The sequence below is a fragment of the Pan paniscus genome, chromosome 4 (genome assembly GCF_029289425.2).
Source record: "Pan paniscus chromosome 4, NHGRI_mPanPan1-v2.0_pri, whole genome shotgun sequence".
Lineage (NCBI taxonomy): Eukaryota > Metazoa > Chordata > Mammalia > Primates > Hominidae > Pan > Pan paniscus.
In genome coordinates, this window is record NC_073253.2 from 91,138,239 (window position 1) to 91,163,490 (window position 25,252).

General features: G+C 35.3%; 1 pseudogene; it reads right to left on the minus strand.

Moving 5' to 3' along the window:
- Positions 1 to 8,936: 8,936 nt before the first annotated feature.
- On the minus strand, positions 8,937 to 15,318 carry LOC100981767 (60 kDa heat shock protein, mitochondrial-like; annotated as a pseudogene).
- Between the last annotated feature and the right edge of the window lie 9,934 nt (positions 15,319 to 25,252).

Consider the following 25,252-nt stretch of genomic DNA (forward strand, 5'->3'; position numbering starts at 1 on the left):
TAGATTCCATGAGATTTCTTATGGGAAAAAAATCTCGGTTCTAAAATTATTTTGTTTTTATTTCTCCCTTTTTTTCCTGACTATAATATAAATGTTAAATTTATTTAAGTAATCCAAAGCACATATTTGTCCTTTGTAAAACTTTAATTGAAACAATTGTATAAAGGTATAAAGTGCATTTCCATATGTGTATTCATTGTGTAATGATCAAATAAGCATAATGATTTAGGGGTAACGTATCTGGCTAGTGAGCATGCACCCATTCTGGACACAACTTCTCTGGGCAGGACTGCTTATTCTTGGGGGCAGGGTCAACACAGGCTCCAGCGTCAGGTTGCTGGACCGATGATCCCAGAGGCTAGGGTCTGCAGTTTCTAGGATATGGAAGGCATAGCGCCTCCTAGACAGCTTGTTCTTTAGGTATAGGAAGCTGTGGCAGCTCAGTGAGTGCACTATGATGCATGAATGTGGTGTCAATGTAGCATGGACTCAGGAATGGAAAGATGTAGTGGCTACTGGCTCCTGAAACAGGATGCACTTTAGCCGTGACTCCAGTGTCAAGATGACACCATACAGGTGCAGCTTGGGTCATGGAGTAAGGAGCGGGGCACAGTGTGGGCTTCTTCTCTGGCACAGTGCAGAGGTGTGGGTGCAAGGCAGCTCCCAAAACTAAGCTCAGTGCCTGTGGGGACTACAGGGTTCTCCATTAGCAAAGACTGCAGGTGTTTGCAATGTTGGCGGGGCTGCTGGGAGCCTCCTGCCTGCCTACCTTTTCTGTCTTGGGGAAAGTGCCTTCTTTCTCTGAGTTGAACCTGGCTGGGAATAAGATGTGGCAGAGGCAGGCTGTTTCCTTTTCTACTTCAGACCCTCCCTAAAGGTCTCCTTCCTTTATGCATTTTATCGTTCCAACACTGTACTCCATCACTCTCAAACACTCCAATTCAAATGTGTTGGTTTAATTGTTGTTTTGATCCTTTATATGGGGGTAGGAATGTCAGGCTCCTCCATTCAGCCATCTTTCTCCACCCATGTAAATTTTATTTTTCTTGATTTTGTTGGAAGATTTATTTATATTTTTGTTGAAGAGATTTTTTTTCCCAGAGAAAATTCAGGCAGTCATTTTGATTTCTTCCATTTTGTGTGTATTTGGCTGTAAAATTAATATTAAAATGCTCATAAATCACATGCTTTATTTATTTATTTATTTACTTACTTACTTACTTACTTACTTATTTTGAGACACAGTCTCGCTCTGTCACCCAGGCTGGAGTGCAGTGGCAGAATCTCGGCTCACTGCAACCTCTGCCTCTCAGATTCCAGCAATTCTCCTGCCTTAGCCCCCTAAGTAGCTGGGACTACAGGCACATACCAACACACTCAGCTAATTTTTGTATTTTGAGTAGAGATGGGGTCTCACCATGTTGGCCAGGCTGGTCTCAAACTCCTGACATCAAATGATCCCCCAGCTTTGGCCTCCCAAAGTGCTAGGACTACAGTCGTGAGCCACGATGCCCAGCCTGATAAAATTGTTGTATCAAATGTTTGGTTAGGAAAATGTTAATGTAGGAAGAGAAAAAATAAATAAAATAAATTTAGATTTTTAAAGAATTATACGTTTTAAAATGTGTGGGTGGCATCTCTGACATATCAGATATTTGTTTTACTTTTTTTAATCCAGTAGTAAGATATACAATAATTTGACCCATTTTGCAATTCATGGGTTATTTTTCTCAATTATAAAGACAAACTCAGCTTGACACTGAATTTTCACTGGATTCTTACTAGGCTCACCCTTTTCCAAAAGACTTGGAAATATTTGTATTGATTTCAAATTTGCATAAGGTCTTCTTGAGAAACTGATATTGATGCTTTAATTTTAGAAGATTATTTAATTGTTCTTTCTGATATCATAATAATGATTCATTTTTGTAATAATGTTTCTTAAAACTTCATTTGAATTATATTTTGCCTGATAATTTTTTTCTTTATTTCTTCTAAAAAAAGCCAAAAAACGGGATACATGTGCAGAACGTGCAGGGTTGTCACATAGGCATACGTGTGTCGTGGTGGTTTGCTGCACCTATTGACCCATCCTCTAAGTTTCCTCTCCTCACCCACAACCCCCCAATAGGCCCTGGTGTGTGTTGTTCCCCTCCAAGTGTCCATGTGTTCTTAATGTTCAACTCCAACTTATGACTGAGAACTTGCAGTGTTTGATTTTCTGTCCCTGTGTTAGTTTGCTGAGGATGGTGACTTCCAGCTTCATCCATATCCCTGCAAGGACATGATCTCATTCCTTTTCATGGCTGCATAGTATTCCATGATTTAAATGTACCACATGTTTTTATCCAGTCTATCATTGATGGGCATTATGTTGGTTCCATGTCTTTGCTATTGTCAATAGTGCTGCAATAAACATACATATGCATGTGTATTTATAGTAGAATGATTTATATTCCTTTGGGTATATAACCAGTAATGGGATTGTTGGGTCAAATGGTATTTCTGGTTCTAGATCCTTGAGAAATTGCCATACTGACTTCCACAATGGTTGAACTAATTTACATTACCACCAACAGTGTAAAAGCATTCTTATTTCTTCACAGCCTAGCTTTTTAATAATCGTCATTCTGACTGGCATGAGATGTTATCTCATTGTGGTTTTGATTTGCATTTCTCTGATTATCAGTGATGTTGAGCTCTTTTCATATGTTTGTTGGCCATGTAAATGTCTTCTTTTGAGAAGTGTTTGTTCTCATCCTTTGCCCGCTCTTTGATGGGGTTGTTTGTTTTTTCTTGTAAATATGTTTAAGTTCCTGGTAAATTCTGGATATTCGACCTTTGTCAGAAGGGTAGATTGCAAAAATTTCCTCCCATTCTGTAGGTTGCCTGTTCACTCTGATGATAGTTTCTTTTGCTGTGCAGAAGCTCTTTAGTTTAATTAGATTCCATTTGTTAATTCTGGCTTTGGGTGCAATTGATTTTTGCATTTGTCATGGAGTCTTTGCTCATGCCTGTGTCCTGAATGGTATTGCCTAGGTTTTCTTCTAGGGTTTTTATGGTTTTGGGTTTTACATTTGAGTCTTTAATCCGTCTTGAGTTAATTTTTGTATAAGGTGTAAGGAAAGGGACCATTTTCAGTTTTCTGCATATGGCTAGCCAGTTTTCCCAGAATAATTTAATTAATAGAAGGTCCTTACCCCATTGCTTCTTTTTGTCAGATTTGTTGAAGATCCGATGGTTGTAGATTTGTGGTGTTATTTCTGAGGTCTCTGTTCTGCTCCATTGGTCTATATGTCTGTTTTAGTACCAGTACCTTGCTTTTTTGGTTACTGTAGCCTTGTAGTGCAGTTTGAAGTCATGTAGTGTGAAGCCTCCAGCTTTGTTCTTTTTGGCTAGTATTGTCTTGGCTATATGGGGTCTTCTTTTATTCCATATGAAATTTAAAATAGTTTGTTCTAATTCTGTGAAGAATGTCAATGGTAGTTTGATGGGAATAGGATTGAATCTATAAATTACTTTGGGCAGTATAGCCATTTTCATGATACTGATTCTTCCTATCCATGAGGATGGATTTTTTTTCCATTTGTTTGGATCCTTTCTGATTTCCTTGATAAGTGGTTTATAGTTCTCCTTAAAGAGGCCTTTCACATCCCTTGTTAGCTGTATTCCTAGGTATTTTATTATCTTTGCAGTGATGGTGAATGGGCATTAATTCATGATTTGGCTCTCTGCTTGCCTATTGTTGGTGTAAAAGAACGCTTGTGATTTTTGCACATTGATTTTGTATCCTGAGACTTTGCTAAAGTTGCTTATCAGTTCAAGAAGTTTTTGGACTGAGATGATGGGGTTTTCTAAATATAAAATCATGTCATCTTCAAACAGAGACAACTTGACTTTCTTTCTTATTTGACTACCCCTTATTTCTTTTTCTTGCCTGATTGCCCTGGCCAGAACTTCCAATACTATGTTGAATAGGAGTGGTAAGAGAGGGCATGCTTGTCTTGTACCAGTTTTCAAAGAGAATGCTTCTAGTTTTTGCCCATTCAATATGATATTGGCTGTGTGTTTGTCATAAATAGCTCTTATTATTTTGAGATAAGTTCCATCAATACCTAGTTTTTGAGAGTTTTTAACATGAAGGGATGTTGAATTTTATTGAAGGCCTTTTCTGCATCTATTGAGATAATCATGTGGTTTTTGTGCATGTCTTTAGTCCCAGCTACCTGGTAGGCTGAGGTGGGAGAATCACCTGAGCCCAGGTGGTTGAGACTGCAGTGAGCCGAGATCATGTCACAGCACTCTGGCCTGGGCAACACAGTGAGAACCTGTCTAAAAAAAAAAAAAAAGAAAAGAAAAGAAAAGAAATCCATGTAAACTGTTAATCTGGTAGATATCATAGATAAAAACACTTTAAAATGCAATCAACTTAACGTAAGAATAATATACTTCTATTTTTTAATCAGAATTTTGTTTTATTTTTTTCCTAATATATAGATCCTAACAATCAAAATGTTGTAATAATTAGCTTGAGAATGTACAAGGAGATGAATGTCTTTATAAATTCCATGACTAACTTATGGAACATCATTTTTTATAAATTAAGTTGGAGATACTTCGATTCAAGAAAACAGATGTTTCCATCAACTTCAGTAGAAACAGAGTTCGACTTGAGAATAAGAACTCTTTTTAATCTTATGACCAGGAATGTACTGAAAGTCAATTGTGTCATAAAGATCATCAAAGTCTCAGTGGATTGTTTTGTTTTCATTTAAAATCCTGGACTTTATATCTAGTATTAATCAGCAGGAGTGAAGAAAGGTGAAAACAGCTTTCTATTTAGCTTCTATTAATCATTTCAAATCATTTTTTCTCAATTTCCTTAGGGAAACTGTAGGTTTGAAACAATGTGGGGTTACCCCTACTCTCTCTCCTATATACTTTTATTATTATTATCATTATTTTTTCTTTTTGAGATAGAGCCTCACTGCATCACCCAGGCTGGAGTGCAGTGGCACAATCTCAGCTCACTGCAACCTCCACTTCCTGGGTTCAAGTGATCCTCCTGCCTCATACTCCTGAGTAGCTGGGACTACAGGCATGTGACAGTATGCCCCATTTATTTTTGTATTTTTAGGTACAGATGGGGTTTTACCATGTTGGCCAGGCTGGTCTTGAACTCCTGACCTCAAGTGATCCACCTGGCTAGGCCTCCCAAAGTGCTGGGATTACAGGCTTGAGCCACCGCACCTGCAACACTTTTATTGGTAAACCGTTGAAATAATTGACAGCTCACATGCTTTTTAAAAGAAGATAGTAATTAAAAGCAACACACTTCCAGCAGACCATCTGCTGTCCACAAACATCATAGAAAGCCATCCTAAACTTGAAATGACGGTTTAAGTTAAGAGCAGTTTATCTCTCAAGTTTTAGTGAGGGAGAAACAATTTTTTTATATCTACTTAAGAAATAGCACAGATTTTAAAATAATATTGAAAGAAGGCTTAGAGATCTTAATAAACACAGTATGGGTAAGCTTAAATACTATCTTTTATCTTATAAATATATATTTTAAATATTTCAAAATAAATAACAAAGAAAGCTTCCTGTTGTCTGTTGTCCCCAGGTTATCGGCCTGTTTTTATTCTCTTTTCCTTTGGGATTTTCTAAGATGTCTGTTTACCTGAAGGGGCCATTTTAATAAGGAGCTATCAGCACTTTGTTTTTTTAACAAGCTATCTCATAAACAAAACTATTTTGTTTCCATGTGAACCTAAAATTATTAAGATTTAGGCCATGAACCTACTTTTTTCAATTAAAAGATATTTTGCCTTTTTATTAGGCCAATATACTACTGAACTGAATGCCTTTTCAAAATACAACTTAAATTGCTCTTTTATTGGCAGTGTTTAAATGATGCATAGTATTAGATGTTAGAGTTTGTTGTGAAAATTAATTGGATACTTCTAAATACGTGGTTGCTTTATCACTTTCACTCTTGTAAAAATGAGATGTTGATTTTTACTGAATCTTCCTTGATATTAAATCTTTAGCATAAATGATTCAAATTCCTTGTCATCTAATAGAGCTTACTGTTTAATACACAAGACAATTTTTGGTGTCAAAAATAATATGATCTAGTGAACTTGGTATAGTGGTCTCTTCTCTTTAGTAAACTATGACAAATTTACATTTTAGTATAAGTAGACTTTCAATTTCTGTCTCCTTTCAGTATTTTGCTGTAGTAGCAAAATAGTTTCTTAGCAAGGGAAGAAAAAGGATTAACTTGACTAAAACCCAGTTAAAATGCAAATGAAATGAATTTCTGGGCAATAAAGCATGCATTAAGCTGGAACCCTAATGAAGATAATAGTAAAAAGCCCCTAGAATATTTTATGCACCTCTATCTACTTCATCTTTATGCTCATTCAGATGTAAGACTTCCAATCATTTTAGAGGCTTTGCATTTCTGTTTGCCACAAACATGATTAACAGCTTTATTGCTCCATTTTATCCAGAGACATTCTCGGACCTACTTCATTTTGCTCACTGAAAACCAAACCATGAAAGCAGAAAAAAAAAATCATATCTTGTTTCGAAGATTTATGTTCATTTCATAGGAATTGCTAAAAGTCAGTATATAAAGGTGGTATATAAATTGGCTAAGTACCATGAAGTATCAAAAGAATGTTTACATGGAAAACAAAAGAAAATTTAATGTTTATGTAACATTAACATCTGAATTATTAGGATAGAAATAAGAGGGGATGGTTTTGTCAGAGGCATTTGAACCACAGCGACTCCATCTTGAGTAGGGGATGGGTAAAATAAAGCTGAGAACTGCTGGGCTGCATTCCCAGTGAGTTAGGCATTCTGACTCACAGGATGAGATAGGAGATTGGCACAAGACAAGGTCATAAAGAGCTTGCTGATAAAACAGGTTGCAGTAAAGAAGCTGGCCCAAATCTACCAAAACCAAGATGGCAACAAAAGTGACCTCTAGTCATCCTCACTGCGCATTATATGCTACTTACAAGGCATTCACATGTTAAAAGATACTCCCACCAGTGCCCTCACAGTTTACAGATACCATGTCAACTCCAGGAAGTTACCCTATGTGGTCTAAAAAGGGGAGGAACCCTCAGTTCCCAGAATTACTCTCCCCTTTGCCAGAAAACTCATGAGTAATCTACATCTTGTTTAGCATATGATCAAGAAATAACCATAAAAATGGGCAACCAGCAACCCTCGGTACCGCTTTGCCTATGGAGTGGCCACTCTTATTTCTTTACTTTCTTAATAAACTTGTTTTCACTTTATGGAATTGCCTGGAAATCTTTCTTGTGCAAAATTCAAGAACCGTCTCTTGGGATCTGGATCAGGACCCCTTTCCTGTAACAGTTTCTTCCTATAAAAAGAGACATTGATCCCTGTTATCACCCTGTAGGTAGAGCTTAGCCACTTGTGGGCTGAGGAGAAGAGTCTTTTCATATTGCTGATGGATTTTGCTGAGCCAGGTACCCTTTCTGAGGAGACAAACCACAGTTTAAGCAAACACAACTAGGTCATTTCTTTTACCTTGTTAGACCTATTCACATTTTGCTCAAAGGCTTTTTAAAAATTCAGAGGATTTTAATATATTATCCTATAAAATAATTGTATAATCTATTATTATAATAGATCATAAAAGAGTATGGTTATTATGGAGTAAGTACTATTCCAGAATCATAAAATGTTAATAAGCGGTCAAGGTCAAGAAAATATAGGATAGGTTGAGAGTTAAATCTACAGAAGCTGGCACATAGTGAGTTGAAATAGCTGCAAAAGATTCATGAAGTCTATTCCATGCCAAGAACAGTATCCCTGAAACTAATTTAAATAATTAGTTTTACTATTTTCATGTTCATCCTTTAGAAAGCATATGGTATATCCTCAATGATTATAGCAATAAAAAAGGACCATTTGCTAGTCATAGCAATGCTGTGACTACGAGATGTGAGGTCAAATAGAGCACAAGAAAGTAGTCTTGAAACTAAAAGCCATAGAAATATGTCATTTAATGTGCATTATCCACTTTTATGTGCAGTATGCTTTTGATATTGGAAAAAAAGTATTTTGGCCTTGACTATATGTTTTCATCTATCAGAGAGAAAAAAAAAAAGTCATTGAATTAGCTGGGGCAAATGAATTACTGAGAGGGTGGCCCCATCTACTTATTCTATTTGATAGACAATCTGTGAAATCTCTTTCTGAAGCCAGAAGATTAACTTTGGTAACTGCTTCATGAGTCAACGATCCTTTATCAAGTACATGCTCTGTCCTTTAGGAAATACAAAGTGCATTGCTGCCTGATGACTCAGATGGCACTTTAAATAGCTCAGGAAATGGAACTCTTTTATTGTCCTTGTTAAATTATTCTTTCTACAGTTAGAGTTGAAATGTTATTCTACCATAAAATATGTACCTATATACTCATTTATATTCATATAATCATAGAGTGCTTAATCTTAGCTTCTTCGGAACAATTAGTTCTATTCGAGTTGTGCTGGGGGTCATGCTCTTTCCTGCTGTTTCTACCTGCTCTATGTCTACCTTCTTTCTGCGTTCTTCCCCATTATTTCAGAGAAGAGTCCTCACATGAATAAGACTTTATTTTGCTTATCCGAAGCAGCAGAGCTTTGTCTCTGTGAAATGTTTCTACTTTGAATGTGTAATGTAACTTCTATTCTTTATGTTTCTCTACTATTTCATTCCTTAGTGGTGGTGGGAACAAGCTACATTATGAGTGAATTCTTGATATGTAGGTTATTGGCTTGGAGACCGGAGGTGAGAGCGCTTGACTAAACACCAACGCCATTCTTGATTGCCTGACTCTTTTCCCCACTCACATCCTTACATGTCTAATATCACTGCATTTGTTGGAGAACTTCTGCCCTTCATTCACTGTTATATATCCTTCTGGTAAACAATCCAATCAAGGTGCCAGTGTCATCATGCTCATCCTCTATGCTGTTAATCAGCTGGATGAGCATAGGATCAGGCATAATTATTATGACAAAAATTGATGCACAGAATTTGAATCAAATTATATCTCAGGGAGGTTGTAGAAATGTATGCTATTCAATACAGAGGCTTTAGGCGTAAAAGCATAAACAACATTACTTAAAATTAAGATACAGATAATTCTTTCAATTAATAAAAATTGAGTAATACTTACAATTTGGTAAGTTCTGAAAAGGAAAAGAGTGCTGTGCTACTAATAACTTTTTCCTTGCCACAATGTTTTCCACACATTTGAGACTTTTAACGAACACTAGATATAGTTAGGTCAATTGCTTTGAGATTTCACTATATTGGATAACATATGTGTTAATGGGAGTAGTTTAAAAATATTATGATAATAATAACAATCAACTTATAAAACCTTCCTGGTGATTTTTAAAAATTCTTAATCAATTTTATTACTCAATAGCCAGTAAAGTTAAATTTAACACAGAAATCCAATTTCAAATATCTGATATAAATTATAATGCTATGCTAATATATGGGATATAAATTAAAGCCTAAGTGATATATTTAATTCAAGATATTCTTTGCAGCAATAGCATATGATTGCCATGGAATCCCATTACAGTTAACAACAGGAAGCTTTCATGTGCCTATCAGAAGAACATGAGAATTGTTTCTATGAGCCCCTTTCTGCTTGTAGCATTCTCAAACCCTTTCCCCTGCCCACACCATTCACATGCCTACCTCCTACAGCCATCTGTGCCTAACACCTGATTCAGACCCTTCTGCATACACCCATCCAAACAATACTGATGCCTGTGACGGGGGGCCTTTCCATAATACTCACAAGGTCAGTGTCTTACAGTGCCCGGCATCATGGGAATTCCAGACATTTTCACTGATGTATTTTGTCTTCTCTTTTTCACAGCTACCTTCTTTTACCATGAGTTTCAGCCCTCCCCACAGAAAAAGTCTGTGTCAGATTTTCAGGTGCCCTAAGCCTTAAAGCTTCTACCTATTATCTACTTTGATCTGGATCAGAGTGGGAGAATGGAATCTTTTCTTCTCAAAACACACAGCATTGGAGTGGATAACAATCCCTGATGGATGTTCATCTTCCCAACATGCCTGGACTGTGGGCAGGATCATTCAAACAGTGGAGTGACAGGGAGGTGAGGATTGTCCGGGAAGCCACTCATGCTAACCTCACTAATATAAACAAGTTTTCAAGACCCCCACGTTCAGGGACCTGGAAGAGAAGCCACGTATGAAACTGTTCCAAATTAGGCAAAAAGGTGAGCTGTTTCTAAGCCTATACTGAGAGAGAAACTTAAATGGAAGAAAAAATAGTCCAGAGGCTTTAAATGTGTAAATGAGTGAGTTGTATAATAGTGGATGTTGAGACAACCTAACAGAGTTAATACTTTGAGGGAAAGAGGCGAGAAACAGAGCCTAAAATGATTGGAGTCAAATAATTGTCACCATTAGTTCAAATATTTATATTTTAATACGTGGTTAAGATACTCGGGAGGGAATCCAGGTGCTTCTGTACTACCTACTTTGGTTGTTCTTTTCCCTTGACTCTGTTACAACTACTTTTTCTTCTCACTTAACTGTTCTGCATTTTTTCCTACCTTCACTCTCTCTCATGGACTTAGCTAACAGCCTCAAGAATGCTTTCTCTCTATGAAATGTGTCTTCTAATTTTAATTTGTTTGTGTTCTTTGTGTTAATATGTCACTTACATCATTAATGGTGATAATTTACATCGAACATTCTAAATGAGATGTATGTGAGTTATTAACTGGAATCTTTTGACTGTATTGTGGTAAAGTATGGTGAAAACCTGTATTTAGAAAGATTTTATAGTAAGGGACCTTCATTTTTAATGATTAATGAAAGAGAAAAAACAATATACTGATCCTCCACAGGAATTTACATTTAATTGGTAAAAACTTACATCAAATAATATCTTCAAACCCCACTGATGTTTGTGTTTAAAGTACAGTGAAGGATTTAGAATGTCCCCACTCGACTCTCCTATAAATAAGTGTGAGGCAGGTTTTGGTCATGATTGTAATAGAGATAGAGATATAACTCTTTTGTTTGACATATGTAGTATTGCCATGTGCTAAAGTATGAAATGAGATCTGGAGAGATCTTCTGACTAACAAATGGTTTTTGAAATTTTAATGGTAAGATATAAATTATGTTGTAACAGAATTTTTAAGAGAGCAGTAACTTCTAACATTTAATCGTATAATATTTTGCTTCAAAAATAGGATAACAGATTAATTGATTTCATGAGCAAATGAATCCTAGTCAAATGTGCGTGGTTTACACAGAACGATCCAGGGTGGTCCAGGAGATGAGAATTTTCTCCTCTATAAGCATTCTTTTCTGCCATGCTTGCCTGTACATGGACATTTGTAGAAACATTTTTATTTTGACTTACCTATTTGCTTAAAATTTTCTATTGTATTTATTTTTGGAAGTAGAATGTTAATGTTATACAAATAATCTAATAATTTTGGCAAACATACAATCAAAGTAGGGGGATAGTATAGAGTTAAAGCATGGCCGTAAGAATACAATTCAAAAAGTGGTATTTTATCTCCTTATTAATATTCATCATTTAACACTGATTAAATGTAAACACAATTAGTCCCACAATTTGTAATATCTAATTTTGCTTTTTAGTACTATAAATGTGGAGGAGTTTCACTCTTTTGTTTAATGTTATTCATTTACAAAATAAAAATTTAAATTAATAGTCTGGCTGGATTATTGAATTTTTTAACATAACACTATTTGAGAATATAGCCTACTCTTATAAACTTTTTAACATTGTACAAGATTTTTAAATATATAATGTCCTTCTTTTGCTCTCATTTTGCCTGCTATCTTTCTTTGGTGTAACTTGTTCTAATGTGTGTGGAAGCTATACTTTTTAATAAAATCTTCCATGTAGCCATCTTTCTTCATTTTTATTCACAGGTATTTTGAATAAGAAAGTTTTTTAATAATGTATTTATAGAACTGTTTCACTCCATCCATACCACATGGAGAATGCCTTGGGATAAGATTTAAATTTATTTTAATAAAATATTGGTAATATTAATCATTGTCTAATCCAACTCAGTTTTTGTTTCTGCAATGTAAAACTCTGTAACTTAAAAGCCACTTTATGGGACACCTGTTTTATACCATTTCTGATCTCCTTTTTCCCCCTCCCTCTGGTAATCCAAATGTTGCTGTGGTAAGCCACTCTACATGGGCTGTAGTCTACCTAGTCACCACCTGACATGCCTTGCTATATGTCAGGATCCTATGCTGCTTGTTCTAGAATGTATTTGAGAGTTCCAAAATGCATTTTATGTAGGTTCTTTGGGATAGAGCAAGATATTAAAAAGCTCAACATTGTATCATTGGTCCTTACTCCTCCTTGGATTTATACATCTTAGTAAGTAAAAGAAAAGCACATATGTCCTCTACTTCACACTCTACTTTGTAGATAACCTATGTGAAGAGAGTTGGAACCAGAAATGGCCCTAAAAAGTAGATCCTAAGGATCAGAGTTCACACATGAATTACTAAGGAGCTGAGCTGAGCTCCTTAGTAATTCATGTGTGAAGGAGGTAAGTGTGTGGTGGTAAAGTCTGGCATTCAGTGTAATACAAGTATTGTGACTTTTACTTGTGCTTAATGAGGATGGTGTAAATAGGAAAGTAAGCCATTGTGATGCTCATTTGCTGGGCACTTGACCTGTATGGGAGAAAGAAGTAAAGATGACACGCTGACTTTGTTTAACTGATTGGAACATTTTTAAAAATTAAAATGTTAGACTCAGAGCAGCAACATTCAACTAAATGCATACTGAGGAGGATATAAGGTCTCTAAGGTAACTTTTAAGCAGATTATGATCTTCTGTAGCCACAGAAAAGTCTGTGCTGAAAATCAGGCCAAGGTTCAAAATATAAAAGTGACAGACCTATGAAGTCTTCACAGATCTCCTTTGTCAAAGTCAAGGTACTCTGGAAAAAAAAAAATGTGAGACTCAAAGCTGGAATAGGTTATATGAGTGACAAGCCGAAGAAGCTTACATTCCATGTGTCCCTTGGACATTTCAAGGAAGGTTCAAAATGTGCACATTTAAGGTCATGATAATGAAGAATTTTGTCTCTTGTGGGATTAAGGTCTTAATATCCATTAACAGGAAGCAGCTCAGACCAAACTAATTGCTCACCAAGTCTGAGGATATATTAGTCAGAGTTCTCTAGAGGGACAGAACTAATAGAATAGATATATGTATAAAGGAGTTTATTAAGGAGTATTGACTCACACGATCACAAAGAGAAATCCCACAATAGGACGTCAGCAAGCTGAGGAGCAAGGGAGCCCGTAGGAGTTCCAAAGCCTCAAAAGTAGGGAAGCAGACAGTGCAGCCTTTGGTCTGCAGTCAAAGGTCCAAAAGTCCAAAAGCTGAAAAACTTGGAGTCCGATGTTCGAGAGCAGGAAGCATCCAGCATGTGGGAAAGATGTAGGCTGGAAAACTAAGCCAGTCTAGTCTGTCCACATTCTTCTGCCTGCTTTATTCCAGCCTTGCTGCCAGCTGATTAGATTGTGCCCATCCAGATTGAGGGTGGGTCTGCCTTTCCCAGTCAACTGACTCAACTGTTAGTATCCTTTGGCAACACCCTCACAGACATACCCCAGGAACAATACTTTGCATCCTTCAATCCAATCAAGTTGACACTCAATATTAACCATTACAGAGGGTAATCTAGAACTTGTAGCAGAGGAGGAAAAAGATAATGGATATTACTACAATCTGTGATGAGTTACAATAATGGGGAATGTAGCTTGCCTGAAGGCTTTTAGTTATTGCATATGGCTACCACTTTAAAGCAAATGTTTTTTATTGAACTTTTTCTTCCACTTTTGTTAAAAAAAAATCTCGCCATTCTCCTGCCTCAGCCTCCTGAGTAGCTGGGAGTACAGGCATGCACCACCACACCCAGCTAATTTTTGTATTTTTAGTAGAGACGGGGTTTCACCATGTTGGCCAGGATGGTCTCGATCTCCTGATCTCGTGATCCACCCGCCTTGGCCTCCTAAAGTGCTGGTATTACAGGCGTGGGCCACTGCGTCTGGCCCAGTTTTTCCTTTTTGTATTACTAGTTGTGACATCTAACTGGCCGAGTGTCTTGAATACACTTTTCAATTTGAGCCTTGCCATAATTGCCTTTTAAGAGCATAGCATCATCTTCTGTCACAATGACCTCTCCAATTTCTTCTAAGTCATGAGGCTCAACAACTTCCTGATTTAGGGTCAACCCCTCTTGTTCAAACACTTCACCACTAATAGCAGTAGTCTTATCTTTAAGCTTGTTCTTTCAATTGTCACCAAAACCTAGAGCTTTGACAGTTACAGCCTAAAGACCAACTTTTATACTGTTCAAAACATATAACATTTTCAGCAGTTATGACCAAGGGTTTGAGCACTGGCAATTTAAAGACCAGGTATAATGGACTGGACACTGGAAATTTCCTTTTCACTCAATAGAACATACACATACTGAAATTCACATACTATTATTCACAGTAAAATACACCTTTGATGTATTAATAAAGTATGGAGAAATATAGCCTTGATCAAACTTCATGCCTTCCATAATTTCTAGTTCATCATTCAATGTTTTTCCATTATTTACTGTGATGATACCCTTTCTTCCAGCATTATTCACTGTATAAGAAATATGTTGCCAATTTCTTTCTCTCTGTTTGCAGAAATTGTAGCATCTTGAGCAGTTTCTTCAAGAGTTGTCATTGGTTTAGACTGATTCTTAAGTTCAGCAATTACAGAATCAATAGCTAACATAATACGTCTCCTGATTTCCGCTGAATTAGCACTTTTGCTAATTTTTCTCTTTCTTTGACAATAGGGCATGCCAGTACAGTAGCAGTGGTGGTGCAATCCTCAACCTCTTCATTTCTGTTATTGGAAACATCTTGAACAGGTTTAGCTCCAATATTTTCATATTTATCTTCTAAGTTAATTGAGTGTGCCACAATCACTCCATCTTTTGTTACTTTAGGTCTTCCCCAACTCTGTTCAATAATCACTATTCTTCTCTTTGGCTCCATTGTAACAGCTAGAGCATAGGCTTAAAGTCATATAACTTGAAGCATTAAGGCTCGGGCTTCTACACCAAATTTCACATCTTTAGCATAAGCCCAAGTGACAGGAGAAGCTAGTACCCTGTACACAGGTCTCATTTGGTGAGAGACTGTGAATAATCAAACCATTTCTGTAAGGCAGTGGCAGGGAGCGTGCACATTGAGGCAGGTGATTATCAGCAAGTGAGGGCCAAAACCTCTTAAAATTGTGATTATCAAGTTATTATGTACCATAGGAGAAAATCTTTGGAAACAGATGTATAGAGTCAAGATAAATTATTTAAATAAATTATGATAAATATTAAAAAAGAACATGCACTGATTAAAATTAACATTATGAAAGTTATGTACATATCCTTGATATGATCTTAGGGGAACAATCTGTTAAAGTCTGGGTATAGTGTGTGATATTTGTTTGAAAGATATACCAAAATATAAAATATAGATATGTATGATTTTTGTAGAACATTTTCTTATTTTGAATATGCTTTTCATTTTTGTTTGTTGTAATAAATTATTCCATCTAAATAAGATAAACAAATAGCATAAAGAATCTGATTCTATGTGTAATAATTTATCTTTGACAACTAAAATATTTTTTTCAAAGAAAATAATCATTTTTTCAAATACTTCACAGTAGATAAATACTTATGTTTTTCCCTTACCCAGTGGTGGCCAAATACTTTTTTCTCTTATCAAGTAATGTTTGTAACAGATTGCATCAGAGATCTTCAAAAACATTGGTATCTAGTCTTAGCAACATTTCCAGAATTTGCAATGGAAGCCAAGTGGTATATTTTAAGAAGACAACACCTGGTTGGCATATTTGTAGAGTTGTTATCAAATGCAACAATACTAAAATGTGAAAAATAATCTTAAGACGTTGTTACATTTACTTTTCGTATTTATTTGCAAAAAAATCTAAAATTGCATTCAAATGGTGTGAGCAAGCATTCTACTGATTCTTAATTTAATATCCCATCGTCCAGCCTCCTCCCTAATCTTTCTATTAATATATTTATCAGATGTCATTCTGTACTTTAAACATAGATATTTTCTCCAAAGTGCTCCTTCAACCATTAGTATTTTCTGTCTCTTTCGTGACAACATCAATTTTGCAACAAATAAAATGCAGTATTGCCTGAGAAAAAAGGCAAAAATGTGTGTGTGTTTTTAATTGTTGAAGTCACATGTATAAGATATTAAAACTAGGTCCAAGATCTCTTAATTGCTATATATTTCATATGACTATGACTCTGTTAGATGAGGCTTGCTTCAGCACAAACCCAAGTTTCTACTTCCTGGGAAAATATCTATATGCCTTCAACTACCAAGAATAAAGTCCTGTGGTAGAGATAAAATCAATTTCTAGAAATTATGATGAAGACCTAATGCATTAAATTTTGTTTCCTAGCATCTTTCTAGCTCTTTCTCAACCAATAGAAGAGCCACAATTTATAGCTATGTAGACATTTTTGACATATTTTTTCTATTATTTCTGGAAATGCCATGGTCAGTGGCAAGTAAACCCAGATAAACCATTTCCAGAAGTTCAGGCAATAGAAAAATTAACTACTGGCAACTGATTTGAAAAACAATATTATGTGCTTCCAACAGATAAAGACATGAAATATATATTGTATGCAAATACCTTACAAAGGAACAAATCAACTGAAGAATTACCAGATTGGGCATTAATCGATATTTCAATACTGCTTATTGATTAGCAAAACCATAACCACTGTTATCTTTTCTTACAGACTTTTGAGATCAATTGCCTAACCAAGGATGACTGCAAAGACTAGTATCACGAAAAAATGTGTTCTTGGCACAATATTGTCAAGACCAGAAGTGTTTTACCTTTAGTTTTCTAGGTATTGTTTGTATGTTACAATATAAATGTTATAATACCCTGATAAGTGTTTTTCTGGTCTACTTATAAAGAGTTCAGATTTTATTAACCTGAGAAGCAAAAACAAATGGCGACATACATTTCCAAAATTAGGATATGGATGGGTGCACCACTGATATGGTTTGGCTCTGTGTCTGCACCCAAATCCCATTTCGTATTGTAATCCCCACATGTCGAGGGAGGTGCTTGGTGGGAGGATATTGGATCATGGGGATGGTTTCTCCTATGTTGTTATCATGATAATGAGTGAGTTCTCACAAGAGCTGGTGGTTTTAAAAATGTTTGACAGTTTCCTTCTTGTGCTGTCTGTCCTGCCTCCATGTAAGACGTGCCTGCTTACCCCTTACCTTCTGCTATGATTGTAAGTTTCCTGAGGCCTCCCCAGCCATGTAGAGCTGTGTCAATTAAACCTCTTTTGTTTACAAATTAAATTACCAACTTTCAGGTAGTATCTTTACAGCAGTGTGAAAATGGACTAACACAAAAATTATTTTGGAATGTCTAATGATTACAATAATGAGCCACATTTTCCCAGCTATTGTAAATAATAGTAATACTACTGTTACTGATAGTACTAATGACAATATGTAATCATTTCGGTCATCAAAATATATATGCACCTTCTCTCAAAAAATCTCATTTAAATGGCAGGAATCTATCTAGCTGTCTATCTTGAAAGATACAGAAGAAATCTGTAAAATGTAATACACCAGAAATATTTTAGAATTCCCCAGATATAAAAGGAATTGTTGTTAAATTCCTAAGTTCTGCCATTTCATAGAAAACTCCAGAGCTGCAAGCTCAATGTTTGCCTTGACAATTACTGGACATGAAGGAATGTCCTGGAGAGCCAACCTGCATGTAGCATGCATGTTGAGGACTTTTATCTTGGAAGATTTCTTGGTAAGTCCTTGAAGTTCATTTATAAATCTGTTTGCCACACATGAGAAATTCTTCTAATGCAGTTAACCACTCCCTAGAATTCACCTCAATGGTTCTCAGTACTTAACATGATTAAGAAACTTATTAGAAATGTTGTTTACATAAATCCATGTCTGGGCCTAGGCATCTGCATTTTGTCCATAAAAATAGGTGATTTTTATGCAGGCAGCCTAGTGTCCACATAAAAACTTAGACCTAGATTATTTTTTCTATGTGATTTGTCACATCTCAAATTTTTAATGAATTAATTTGTTTTTACTTTTACACAGTGTCTAGTTCTGTTGCCCTGGAGTGCAGTGCAGCTTGAAGTGCAATGGTGCAATCATAGCTCACTGCAGCCTTGAATGCCTGGGTCCAAGCAATCCTCCTGCCTCAGCCTCCTGAGTAACTAGGACAACAGGTGTGCACCACCACACCTGGCTAAATTATTGTATTTTAAATTGTTTGCAGAAACAGTGTCTTGCCATGTTGCCCAGGCTGGTCTCAAACTCCTGGTTTCAAGTGATCCTCCTGCCTTGGTGTCTCAAAATGCTGGGATTACAAGAGTAAGCCACATACCCAGCCAGTTCTCAGCTTTTTATGCTTATATTTTTTTCCTGAAAATCTTTATGTCTATCTTGAATTTCTGGACGACTTTTAGCACCATGATTGGAAAGGTTCGTATTCAGATATTTCTAATTAGGGCTTATCATCTGTATATTGGACTAACTGCATTCACATAGAATGGAGCTTTTCTGAAGTGAAGTTGATAGCAACTCTGCCAGATTGGTTGAACAGAGATCAACCTCACTTTTCATTGAAAAAAAAAATAATTACCAGAAACATAAAATAACCACTTATAACTTAACTTACACTTTTTATTACAGAAATGTATTTAAATATATTACCTTATGCTATTGAAGTTTTATGTCTAAAATTATTGAATTAATACAAATCTTGGTTATCGGTGACAGAATAAAAGCTTCATGAAAGTAGATACTATTATATCTCTAGCGCCTGGAAGTGTGCCTGATTAAAAAGTAAGGAAGAATGAAAACAAAACAATAAAGTAAAAAAAAGGGAAAGGGAGGTAAGAGGAGGGCAGGGGAGGAGGAGAGGAGAGAAGAGAAGACAAAAGGAAAGGAAAAGGTAAAGATAAGGAAAGGGGAAAGGAAAGTAGAAAGGAAAGAGGGAAGAAAAGGAAAAAGGGGAAAAAAGATTACCAGTGCAGCTAAGTGTGTAACTGATTAAACTAAAATATCCCTAGGCATTTTTTTCCCAGCAGGAAAAACACATTTAGTGTAACTCCTGTGTTTCAGTATAGCTTTTTTTTTTTATCCCAATGTCTTTTCCTATACTTAAAGAACCCTAGACAGCTATTTATTTTCCCTAATACTCCATTGTGAAGCGCTTTCCTCATCCTGGAGTGCATTTGAATTAAAGTACCATATGCTATTCTGAAGAGCTTGTTTCTATAAAGTGTTCATTATGATCGTGAGCACCCTTTTTCAATTTTTGTTGCTGCTGTGTGGTACAGTTGGAGCCAAACTAAATAATGTGAGAATGAATGTGTATTCGTGTGTGTTTTTGTGTGTGTGCATGCATGTGTGTGTGTTTTCTTGACCTATAGCTGTATCTTTCCATACGATTCTATTTTACTGATTTCAAAGACGTATTGCTAATACATCAATTTGTTTAATTCAAATGATTGATCAAAGCGAAATGTAATATAAATGTACAAAGCTTTTAAGAATCAGATATGTAACTGTAGAACTTTAAATCCAACTGATGTGTAAAAGAACAACGTAAAAACATATATTTGAAGGGATATTAAATCTTCTGCAGTAATAAATTAGATTTTGGCTGGGTGCAGTGGCTCACGCCTATAATCCCAGCACTTTGGGAGGCCGAAGCAGGCAGATCACAAGGTCAGGAGATCGAGACCATCCTGGCTAACACGGTGAAACCCCATGTCTACTAAAAATACAAAAAATTAGCTGGGCATGGTGGCGGGCGCCTGTAGTCCCAGCTACTTGGGAGGCTGAGGCAGGAGAATGGCGTGAACCTGGGAGGCGGAGGTTGCAGTGAGCCGAGATCGCGCCACTGCACTCCAGCCTGGGCAACAGAGCGAGACTCTATCTCGAAAAAAAAAGAAAAAATTAGATTTTATATGATTTTAAAAATATTTTTTGGTGTGTGTGCATGTATGTAAATCAGCTGTCCCTTTTGATTTCAAAGAAGTAACATTTTATTCACTTTCAGTTGTTACTGCATGATCCCACATCACCTTGAGTTATTTCCTTTTCTCCTGCAAAAATTAGCAGGTTCTTCTTCATAGTAAAAGGAGGTATAGTAGCATTACTGTGTTTAGAAATTATCTATGAATCTTGGAAAACATTTATTTAGGGTAGGAAAATGGCTTTTGGGATTTTATTTTACTGAACATATAAAAATATATTTTTTAATCCACATAATCCAAATGTTCTAAAACTTTGTGATTCAAAGCTCTCTGAACAACTCCTATGAGTGTTTTTCTCTGATAGAGTATAAATACTCTGGTGTAGCAGATATTAAATGTGCAGTGCAGTTGAATAAATCTGTTTTATCTGTAGACTCTGTGAATCTGTAAATATATTTCTAGTCATGAACCAAACTGAAATTGTAGGCTGGAGTGGGTAAGGGAAAATAAAATTACTATGTACACTTCTAGAGAAAAGTAGTCTGTTGTATTTATCTCTATGCCCCCTTCAAAATTCAAGGTGCCCTCCCAACTCTTACTCAGCAGCTAAAGAAGTAGGTACTGCCTTATCTAAAAATTTGAATTATTCCCTCCACGCCAAATAATCCAAGGGACTTTTCCTCTTTAGGAGTAATCGAAGCTGTAAATCCCAAAGACCTATCACTTAAATAAGAAGAGAATTATTATTTTTAAATGAAAGACTATTTTTTTACAGGCAGTCCTGAAAGGTTCCGATTCAACTCCAATAGCATCTTTGTGCAATTTTTATTGTTTCTAACAAAATACATATTTTCTGGTGAAATAAAAGCCATGGTCATATATTCAATAGCTGGGCTGTTCTTCCAATGACGAGTAAAAAGCTAATGGTAAAATTAGCTTTGTAAAAACATTAAATGGAAAGCAAACCTTTTTATAGGCTGCTGTCTTTACAATATAAGACTGTTTAACCAGTTACATATTGGTTTAAAAGATAAAAAAGTAGAGGGGTTTTGCCTGCTCTGTCTCTCTGAAATCTATTAAAATGAAATAAAATTAGAACACAGTTAAAACAACCTAAACATTTTCAGTAATTAATGTAAAATATGGAGAGAGAATATTATTTAATGAATTCCTATCCCAATCTACATGGAATACACTATATCTATTTTCTTATCTTAAATATATATATACATAGATATTTTAATACACTATATATATGCTTGTCTTAAATATATATAGTTTTATATATACTTACATATGAATATATATTTAAGACAAGAAAATATATAGTGTATTAAAATATATATTTTTATATGTGTATATTTTTTAAGACAAGAAATTAGGAAGAATGAGTTTTAAGAATTTTTTTAAGAAATATAATTTTTTAAAGAATTTTTTTAAGAAATAGAAAACATTAAGTCAATACTTTCTGATCTTTTCCAATGTTTGAAAAATTTTTTAAATTTTGTATTTATTTGTAAATTTATTTCAGCACAAAGGATGGAGTGTGTGTGTGTGTTTGTTCCAGTGTGTGTGTTTTGAAATCTCCGTTGAGCTAGTTGTAACATATTACTGGTTCTCTTATTAATTAATAAGTTAACTAAAACTTTTGACATTTGTTCAATTTATATAAAAACTGGAATTTTACTTTAAACAAAACATATCCTTTAACAACTATCTGTTAAGACAGACCACATAAACATCGTAAAATAATCTTAATTTTGATAAAACCACAGCAGGATATGACAAATGAGCTGAGATTATAGAAAATAAATTAAGTTATAATAAAAAGCAGCAGTGATTTAAATCACATCAGAAACAATCATAATTAAATCATTAGCACCAAAAGCCTAGTCACTGAACTAGAAAACTGCTTAAGAAAATAATAAAGCAAAAAGAGAAAAATATTAAATAGAGCAAATAAATGAGATATTTGGAGTGGAAAAAAATATGTAAAATATAGAGATACCTCTGAATTTCAGAACCGAATTAAAGAAATTGGCCAAATGCATTTAAATTACATTAAGAATAGAAGAGTTTTCTTGCTCTCAGGTATAAAAATCACATTTCCTATAAGAGGGGGAAAAATCAGAGCAGCTTCAGCTTTTATACACACACAGACAACATCACTGTCAAAAGACAGTAAAGGAGAAGTTAGGAGAAAGGTATAAAATATGAAGTAATTATTGATTTTTTGAAGAAAGTGACACCAATTTCCAAATACTACCATTGATGAGGATACTGGGCAGGTAGAAGTGGTGTTAGCTTAGTGTTTCAATCTTTTAATCTCCCTGATTTCCCCTTATTCCACCCCAAAACAGAGTAACTAAGGTAATTAAACATACAAACAAAATAACTCATTGACAAATAACTGCATACGTTCACCGACATCATAAGCTGCAAGACCTGCATGGTATCAGAAGCTGTGCAGAAGAAAGAAGACTGAAGTAAATGGGCAAATTGTACACTTGCAGGTGGGAAAACCCCATAAGACCTAATAGGTACTCACTGGAAAGTGGTGGTTACTAATTTAAGATCTGCCACTGATATGATGAGGGATTTTGTACACTCTACTCCATTTGTGAGTGGAAAGAAAATTTGAGGATCTAGTAAAATAGCTCCTCAGCTCTAGGATCCAATGCAAAACAAATTTTCAGGAGATTCTCATTCTAAAGAAAATAGTGTTGAACATGAGCAGGACAGGGACCATGAGGGCAAAGAAAAATCAAAAACAACAAAAGAAATCCTTTAGATGAAAAGGAGGAAAAGAGAAGAGAAATTCACAATACATTAAGCCATATTTTTGAATCTTGATCCAAGAAACAAAAAAAGTTCTTGCATTGCAAAATTGACTATCTATCATTACCTGCACCCCCATGCAATCTACTTCCTTCTACACTTTGGGAAGACTACATTAACGTAAGATAAAAAAGAATAAAAGATTGCATTTACACGCCATAAAGGTTTTATTATTGTTTGTTAGGGGCATTAATTTAAAAAAAAAAAATCCCTTTCAATCCAGAGAAACCTTTCCAAAGGCGGAAGAAAAAGAGAACATGTAGAATTTGGTTTTCTGTTTCTGCATTAATTCTCTTAGGATAATGGCCTCCAGCTGCATGTATGTTGCTGTAAAAGACATGATTTCATTCTTTTTATGGTTGTGTAGTATTCCATGGGAAACATGTACCGTGTTTTCTTTATCCAATCTACTGTTGATGGGCAAATAGGATTTTTTCATGTCTTTGGTATTGTGAATAGTGCCACAATGAACAGATGAATGTATGGCCTTTCTGATAGAATGATTTATTTTTGTTTGTGTATATACACAGTAATGGGATATACACAATAATAGGATTGCTGGGTCAAACAGTACTTCTGTTTTGCATTCCTTGAGACATCTGCATATTGCTTTCCTCAGTGGCTGAGTTAATTTACATTCCCATCAACAGTGTGTAAGTGTTCCCTTTTCTCTGCGGCCTCATCAGCTTCTTTTATTTTTTTGACTTTTTAATAATACTCATTCTGACTGGTGTGAGATGGTATTGATTGTGGTTTTGATTTGCACTTCTGTGATAATTAGTGATGAGCATTTTTTTATGTTTTTGGGCCATTTGTATGTCTTTTTTTGAGAAGACAGTTTTTAATGGACTTACTTGTTTTATGCTTGTTCATTTGCTCAACTTTCTTTTAGATTCTGGATACTAGACCTTTGTTGGATGCACAGTTTGTGAATATTTTTTCCCATTCTATGGATTGTCTGTTTAACCTGTTGATAGTTTCTTTTGCTGTGCAGAAATGCTAGTTTAGTTAGTCCCACTTGTCACTTTTTGTTTTTGTTGCAATTGCCTTTGAGAATTTAGAATATTCTCACTTATAAGTGAGAGCTAAATACCTCTTTGCTTTTTTCTTGATTTTACTGACAGTTGCTCTGGTAGTTTACTATTAATTACATCAGTGTGGGTATTTTTTTCTTTGTAAATATCCTTTGTCAAGATTACTCTAGATCAAGAGTTTCTTTGTACATCTAATTTATTGTTTCAGATGAATAGGTGTTGGATACTTCTAATACCTATCGAGATAGCAATATTGTTTTTCTTATTAGTTTAGTCATCAAATATTTACTGAGTAGACATCATGGATAAAGCACTCTTAGCTAACAGGGTAAAGTGAATAAAGCTGTTAATTACCCTGTGTAATTGGGCAAATAGTGCATCACACTAACTTTTTATGAATTTTGCCATGATATTTATTCAGTCATAACATATATACATATAGATATATGTCCAGTACAACTGGACATAAAGATGGAAACAATAAACACCGATAACTACTGAAACAGGGAGAGAAATCACCTATTCCTTCTATTCAGCCCTTCAATTGATTGGATGAGGTTCACCCATTAGGAAGAACGATCTACTTTATTCAGAAAACCAATTCCTTTTTTTATCCTTTTTAAAGCTTTTCATTTTGACATAACTGTAGATTCGTATGCAGATGTAAAATATAATACACAGAGGCTTCATACACACTTGACCCAGTTTCTCCCCGATGCTAACATTGACTATCTATCATTACCTGCACCCCCATGCAACCTACTTCCTTCTGCAATTTGGGAAGACTTCACATCAAGATACAGGACAGTTTCATTACAAAGTATCCTCCTGCATCCTTTTACAACAGCACCTCACTTCCTCTTCTCATTTCCTATACCTAATACCTGGCAATCTTGAATCTGTTTTCTATTCTATAATTTTGTCATTTCAAAAACAATATTTAAATTGATTATATAGTATGTAATATTTCAAGACTGACCTTTTCACTAAAAATAATTTCCTGAGATCCATCAAAAGTTGTTGCGTTTGTCACTAATTTATTTCTTTTTATTACTGGGTAGTAATCTATGGTATAGATGTACCATAGTTGATTTTACCTATCACCTACTGAAGGTCAAATGTTAATGCTATCCAGAAGCACTCTCACAGACGCACCCAGATGAAATGTTTGGGCAGTCA